Source organism: Tarenaya hassleriana, unplaced genomic scaffold, assembly GCF_000463585.1.
Source record: "Tarenaya hassleriana unplaced genomic scaffold, ASM46358v1 Cleome14, whole genome shotgun sequence".
Classification (NCBI taxonomy): domain Eukaryota; kingdom Viridiplantae; phylum Streptophyta; class Magnoliopsida; order Brassicales; family Cleomaceae; genus Tarenaya; species Tarenaya hassleriana.
The window spans coordinates 300348-308358 of record NW_010964598.1 but is presented as its reverse complement, the minus strand read 5'-3'; positions in this window follow the sequence as shown (position 1 = coordinate 308358).

Here is an 8011-nt window from a genome sequence, read left to right as displayed (position 1 = left end):
CGTAGATTCTCCATCCTTAGAAACAATCCCTGCGCTTTAAGGTTATCCCGAAGCTACGGTGGTTTAGTATCAGATTTACTTAGTTTATTTATTGCTTTATTTTCGGTATTCATCTATTTTATCTGCTATTTGCTGATCTGAATCTTAGTCGAGTCTTGTTCTTAGTGTTAATTATTCCCTGTGTTCGACCCTGGTACTACAGTTGATCCGTATCCTTGCGGTATTCGCTGTATCTAGGTTTTTATCACTTGAGCATTATTTCTATACCTAGATTTGCGTTATCAGTTACTGACGAGTTTGAGGTGAGGGATGACAAGGGTAGAAGACACTTGGTTAATCTTGGAGAAAGAACATGTAGTTGCGAAATGTTTGATGTGGATAGGTATCCTTGCAGTCACGCAGTTGCAACAACATATATGATCGGAAAAGGTGATATGATATACAATCTATGTTCTGAATACTACAGGCGAGATACATGGCGTATGGCTTACCAAGAGACTGTGTACCCGTTTCCTGATTGTTGTGATTGGAACCTGCCATCGTCCATTGCAGATATAACGGTTTTGCCGCCTATAGTGGAAGAAAAACGGGTAAGTGGAAGGCTTAAATAGAACCGATTTCCTGGACTTGGTGAGACTCGAAAAAGAAAATCATGTTCGGTAGGTTTGGTCAATACGTCAACGATGTCACACACGTATGAGTCATGATATTATGTTCGTGCATGTAATGACATTATCAATTCATATTTGTACTCATTAACTAGTGTATTACATTGTAAATACAATCGTCAAACTGATCAAACTCGTCAAACTCATCGAAACTCGTCTCTGGTAAAATTTTTAATACTAATCAAACTTATAAAACTGGTCAAACTCGTCATACAGGTCAAACTCGTAACACCCATCCGGCGTTTCATGTTTGGGGTTTCACAGTTTGACGAGCTTGACGGGTTTGACGAGTTTGACGAGTCAACACGGTCAAACGGTGGTCAAAATTACATTTGGAGGGTTCAAAGTTGTGTATAGGGGCTATTATGACATATTTAACGTGTTTTTGTTATTCGTAAAACATCCGAGAAAATGATAAATTCTACCCTAGGTCAATGTGTTACATAAAGTGTACCAGAACATTAGGGTTTCGTTTGGGAGAACATGCATTGTTAAACAAAATAAGATGTTAAATTTATATAGCTGCGATTATTTTTTACTTATCAAATTTGTTATATGGGGTGTTTATTAACATGTTCATGAATCAGAATTGATAAATTTGCCAAATCCGAGAGTTTGAAGACGAGTTTGACGGGTCAAAATTACATTTGGAGGGTTCAAAGTTGTGTATAGGGACTATTATGACGTATTTAACGTGTTTTTGTTATTCGTAAAGAATCCGAGAAAATGATAAATTCTATCATAGACCAATGTGTTACATAAAATTTACTAGAACATTAAGGTTTCATTTGGGAGAACATACATTGTTAAACAAAATAAGGTGTTAAATTTAGATAACTGCGATTGTTTTTTACTTATCAAATTTGTTATACGGGTTGTTTATTAACATGTTCATGGTTCGGAATTGATAAATTTGCCAAATCCGAGAGTTTGACGAGTTTGACGGTTTTTACAGGTTTGACGAGTCAACGCGGTCAAACGGTTGTCAAAATTACATTTGGAGGGTTCAAAGTTGTGTATAGGGGCTATTATGACATATTTAACGTGTTTTTGTTATTCGTAAAGCATCCGAGAAAATGATAAATTCTACCCTAAGCCAATGTGTTACATAAAATGTATTAGAACATTAGGGTTTTGTTTGGAAGAACATGCATTGTTAAACAAAATAAGGTGTTAAATTTAGATAGCTGAGATTATTTTTTACTTATCAAAATTGTTATATGGGGTGTTTATTAACATGTTCATGGTTCGGAATTGATAAATTCGTCAAATCCGAGAGTTTGACGGGTTTGACGAGTTTGACGTAATGATTAGATTTAGTACATATGATTTACAATGTCAGTAATGTAACATGATTAATGTAACATGATTAAAACAAGATGTTCTGCTAAAGTTTTAAACCTAATTAGATACAACTTAATACGAAAGAGGTTCTTAAGAAATGAGATACTACTAAATAAAAAAAAAGGTTAATGAAGAAGAATCTCAGTGTTCCTCGGTACACACCGTGCATATCACATGCAATCTTTTCGCGAATATAATACACCACCTCGTCGCTGACCTTATCCAATAAGGTGAGATCATTCCTGTAGAGTGCCTCTACATATTTGATGTTGTATATGTCGCATTCATTTCCTATTACGTTATGAGGAAGAGTAGAGATTAGCTCGATAGAAAACATCTGTAACGACCCGCGACCGCTACGAATTGTCGAAACATCCCTCACACAGTAACAAGGGACCTTCCAGCGTGTTTTGTCCTCACTCGCACGCATACCGAGATACTTCCCAATAGGTCACCCATCTTGAGATTGCTCCACAGTCAGCACGCTTAACTTTGGAGTTCTCTCAGGATAGTCAACCAAAAAGGTAGGTGCACCTTGTTGCTATGAGTAGCCCAACTAATTCTTTTATGTTATTTTAGACCGTATAGTCCCATACCTATACAGCCCTCGGATCTCTCTCATTCCGGTGTGTTCGATTCATCCCTGTACCCCCTACCCAAAAGCTCATCAGGAGTCGCCCCTTATCCGTGCCTCTGCACCGACGATCACTCCCCGCCCTCCTACGGTACTCTGGGTTGTCACAACATCCTCGAAACATCAATTTGACCAGTCCCGCTAATCATGAAGGCCTCTGGGATAATTCTGTATAAGTGATGAATCACTTTAAGTGTCACCTCCTTCATTCTCGGGTTGCAGTCATACACTTGAATCACCGTGTCCCTGTAGTCCATCCTAATAGTGACCCAATGGACACTTACATTAGGATCTACCAATGACGGAATGCTCAACACGCTGATAAAACCTTTATATAGGTCCATTTTTCTTTTACCACCGTCAATTGGTAATTCACCACTCGTGTATAGTCCAAAAAGGTCGAGATCTTTCTGCCCCCAATTTCCACCGTTTGAAGCATTCACAACATTGCACGTCACACAGAAGGTACCTCCTATTGTTCGTTCAAATTGGGGTACACGTTTCTGGATGTCATACATGGCTTCATCGATATGAAGTGAAAAAAAAAACAGTCAAATGAGTCAAGCAGTAGTCAAACTCGTCAAACTCGCCAAACTCGTCAAACTATATGTGAAAATACTTACTTGATCATTCAACCATACACTTCTTGTAGAAGGTGTTCCCAAAAATGTGGGTTTCATAGATATTCCAACCCCAATATCCATAACCTCTCTTCTATTGGTTTTTGCATAAACTTGAAGAGAGCACTCGCTTTTGTTGTGTTTGTTTCAGTAAAACTTTCAAGCACAACATTGTCATACACCATAGGCTGTCGAGGTATCCACACATAACCCAGAGCAACTACAGATACCAGCACCAATGCGGATACTATCGGCACCAGTGCACCTTCTTGTACTCGGCAGGATGCACCTTCTTGTATTGGGACCAATGCAGATTCTACACGATCCTTTCTTCCCTTCTTTCATTTTCTACCTCTTGTCTCTCTCTTTGCCGTCGCTTTTTGGAGGGTGGATCAGTCGAACCCAAAGTAGTATATGGACTTTTAAGAGTTGTCTTTATTTTCCTCTTCGGTCGTTTACTACTCTGAACTGGATCCTTGGGAGCAGCAGCATGGACCTCCACATCCTCCTTTTCCTGAGCAGGTATCCATCATCATCATCCGAAGATTCCAGCTCAGATTCCACTCTAGGAGTATCAAAAATATCACCAAGAGATTGATCATCAGATACTGCTCTACGAGTAGGGGAAATCGCATCACTATCATCTTCTTCATCATCATCTCCTGCATATGACCAATTATCTGAACATCAGTCAAACTCGTCAACCCAAATGGTAAAACTTGTCAAACTCGTCAACCCAAATCAGTTTCACTAGTTTGACCATATATTCACCCGTCAGTCCATACCTTGTTCGTGCTGTGCAAATTCTACATCCTCTTGATCATTATCAGATTCTTGCACAGATTGATATCCTACATATGACCAATTATCTGAATATCAGTCAAATTCATCAATCAAAAGAGTCAAACCAGTCAAACTCTTCAACCAAAAGAGTCAAACCAATCTAACTCGGGTTGTCCAAATAAAGTGTTAAAGTGTAAGATCATCCTCTTGATCATTATCAGATTCTTGCACAGATTGATGTCCTATATATGACCAATTATCTGAATATCAGTCAATCTCGTCAACCAAAAGAGTCAAACTGGTCAAACTCGTCAACGAAAAGAGTCAAACCAATCTAACTCGGGTTGCCTAAATAAAGTGTTAAAGTTAAGATCATACCTTACTCGTTCTGTGGAATTTCTACATTCTCATCCGAAAAACGAGATCTAAACTCGAACTCGTTGTCTTGTATCTCAGACCAATCGACTCCTTCCACATTGATTTCTGCCCTCTCCAGAACTCTTTTCACTTTTTCAATTACCCTCTTTTCGAACTTTGCAATTATTTTTTTTCAGTCTTTTTTCAACATCTTTTTGAAGGATATTTTTTCTCCTTCTTCGTCTTCTCCTTCCTCTTCCTCTATTCTTTCTCCTCCTCCTCCTTTTTCTTCTTCTTCTTTTTCTGTTCTTCTACTTCTTCTTCTCTTTATTTCTTTCTTTTCTCTTTCTTCTTTCTCTCTGCTCTACCACCAACATCGATCTCACGAATGTTCTCATAACAAATACTTGACGGATTCATCCTCAATTGTTGCATCCAACTTTGCACCACCGGATGACTACTTTCATCTTCATGTATATTAAAAAACATATGTTCCTCTTCCTCATCTAACTGAAGAACACTTCGAATACCCTGAGAACATTTTGACAGATTTGGTATCAGTGAGAATATTATGATAGGTCAAACTCGTCAAACTCGTCAAATGTCATCTATTATAACTAATGTAATCGATCTATACATACCTGTGAATCCACACCGATCTGTCTAATCACATTTGCAAGTATGAAATAAAGACCCGGTTGGATTTGCTTCTTACACATACTAGGACATGTGGGATCGACATCCTTCACATCTATATACCATCCGTTGGCGCCTAAACTATTCGCACATTCAAAAGGAAGCAACTGCAATATACATACCAACTAATCAATCAAATACTCAATCATATTAAATAAAACATAGATAAAAAAGTAACTCACCATAAGAGGTATTACGAATCCAGGAAAGTTCCACTGAGCCCTCGGTGTAGGACTGTTTGCATACAACTTCAGTATATGATCGACTGTTCTATCGAAAGTGTATCTCCTCCAAGAAAACCCTTCACAGAATTCCAGATCATTGACCATGTCAATTGTGTCATTTGGAATCACATCATTGTTCTTGATTCCATGGTTTAATACTCCACCTAGCAATATGATTATTGCTAATCTTCTCATGTCCTCCACATCTGCGGTTTGAATGTCATAGAGCTTCTTTATTGCTTCTGATATTGTCACCTTTGAATGTCTGAACATTTTCATCCAAAACTGGGTTCCCTTACATTTAGCCCAATCTTGTGGATACTTTTCACAATTTAGGCCGAAAATAATCGCATGCTCTGTGATTGAATATCTAATGGGCACACCATTCAGAACAAACCATAGATGTTTCACTTCTCCTTCTAATTTTAGTGCCCGATGTAAGAGGACTGACGCCAGAACCATCTTCAATGTGTCCTTACATTCAAGATGGAAAATATGCCGAAACTGATATTCTTTTTTGAAATATTTAAATTCTTCATCTGTCAAGACCTTTTTAAGAGATCGAATGGTCTGATATGGATAACATTTCGTTGTGATCTTAGGAGCCATATAAATGTCCTTAAAATCATATACAAAAGGTACCTGCAAAAACAAATTTAGCACTCATTATCAGATTCTACAAACTCATCAAACTCATTACAGTGCGACTTGTTTGATGAGTTTGAACACTTTGCTTCGTTTCTAGTTTGACTTGTTTGACGGATGCGTCCAGTTTGACTAATATCTAGCATGACCACTAATCTATGTTTTAGTGCATCTGATTGTCGACAATATCACCCTGACTCGATTCATATACGTCTTTTTGTTGGGTTCCCTTCGGGTTCCTAGCATGCGATCTCATCGATCTAGGGTTTGGATTCTAGGTTTCACGCAGCGGAAGGAAATATCTAAACCCTGCCAAACGTCACACAAAACCAATTGTGCAATAACCCGAACAATCGTGTATATCGTTGTGGGATTCGAATACTTACCTCGTTCTTTCTAGATCTGGAAGTATCAATCGATCCAGGGCCTGTTTTTTATCACCGAGAGTTGAAAGCACAACTCCTCTACACGTATCCACACCGGCGGGATGAATTCCAACACTTTGGAACGTATCTGCTAGGATTTGTGAAGAGAAAACGATGTCCTTGACTTGGAATCGATATTCCAATCACTAGAACTCAAAATCAAGCTTCTCTAAGCTCTCATGAGCGTCTTGGACGTCTGAGGTTTTTTCTCTAGGGTTTGTGGCGGCTCTCTCATTAATTAGAATTACCCAAAACCCTTAAAACGTGAAATAGGAAATCTGCCCGAAAGTCGGACCGTCCGGTCTAGGTCTTGGACCGGACGGTCTGGCTTTCCACGCGGAACGGACGTTTCGCTTTCCCTCGCAGAACGGACGGTCTTGATGCCTGGACCGTCCGGTCCACACCTGGACCGGACGGTCTGGCCCTTTGCGGAACGGTTGGTCTGTTCCTCAGCAGAACGAACGGACCATCATGGTTGGACCGTCCGTTCCAAACCTGGAACGGACGGTCTGGCCATCTGGAACTCTTCCAGCTCGTTCCGTGGTTCCTTTCTCGCGTCGTTCTCTTCACGTGTGATCCATCCCTTACGTTCAACCGCTTACTCGTCTAGGCAAATCGACTGATAAAATAGATGTACATTCATCTATAGCGTGACCACGTATTTTCACAGTCCGATTTCCACGAGGGGGCCCAGCGACATCTCTCCTGCGTAGGAGGTGACAAGTCCCGTATTGCATGTCTACTATCTGCATATGATCCGTGAACGTATCTGAGCAACGCCGTTATGATCATCCGGTTAAAGACGACGTTTGACGCAGTCAAGACATGTCACTCCTCATATCAGATACTCTAGACATCTCAGGTCCGAGGATCCAAGAATGAACCGCTGTATGAGATTCAAGTCATGACTCATGTCCATGTGACAATCTCATGCGGGTCATCCAGTAACTCGTTCCAAACGAGAACCCATGATTGTGATTTGCATCCAATGCACATGATCATAATCATCTATCACACATCATGCTGGTCTTAATTCATCATTGTTCGCACAATGATAACTGACCAGGGAGTTTAGAATCATCTGCAATGATTCAAGGATATTTACGATAATATAACAAACATGCTAATCATATAACGGGAAAAGTAATGTATTCATAAACCAATGAATCAATACATAGTCAAAAATGTCATATCACGGATCATCGTAGAGCATTACAACCAACAATCTCCCACTATGCTCTATGATCTATCCTACAAGCATCTAATCCCCATACCCACAACATGACCATCATGCTTTGACGAAGGGAGAGGCTTCGTCAACGGGTCGGCAATATTATCATCTGTCGACACTCTACTTATCTTCACGTCTCCTCTGTCGATGAATTCCCTAATCAAGTGAAATCGCCTGAGTATGTGTTTGGATCTCTGGTGTGACCGAGGTTCCTTTGCTTGTGCGATCGCACCATTGTTGTCACAATACAACTCAATGGGATCTGCAACGCTAGGAATGACCCCCAGGTCTCCCACAAATTTCCTGATCCAAACAGCTTCTTTAGCTGCATCCGATGCTGCTATGTACTCGACTTCTGTAGTCGAATCTGCAACGGTTGACTGT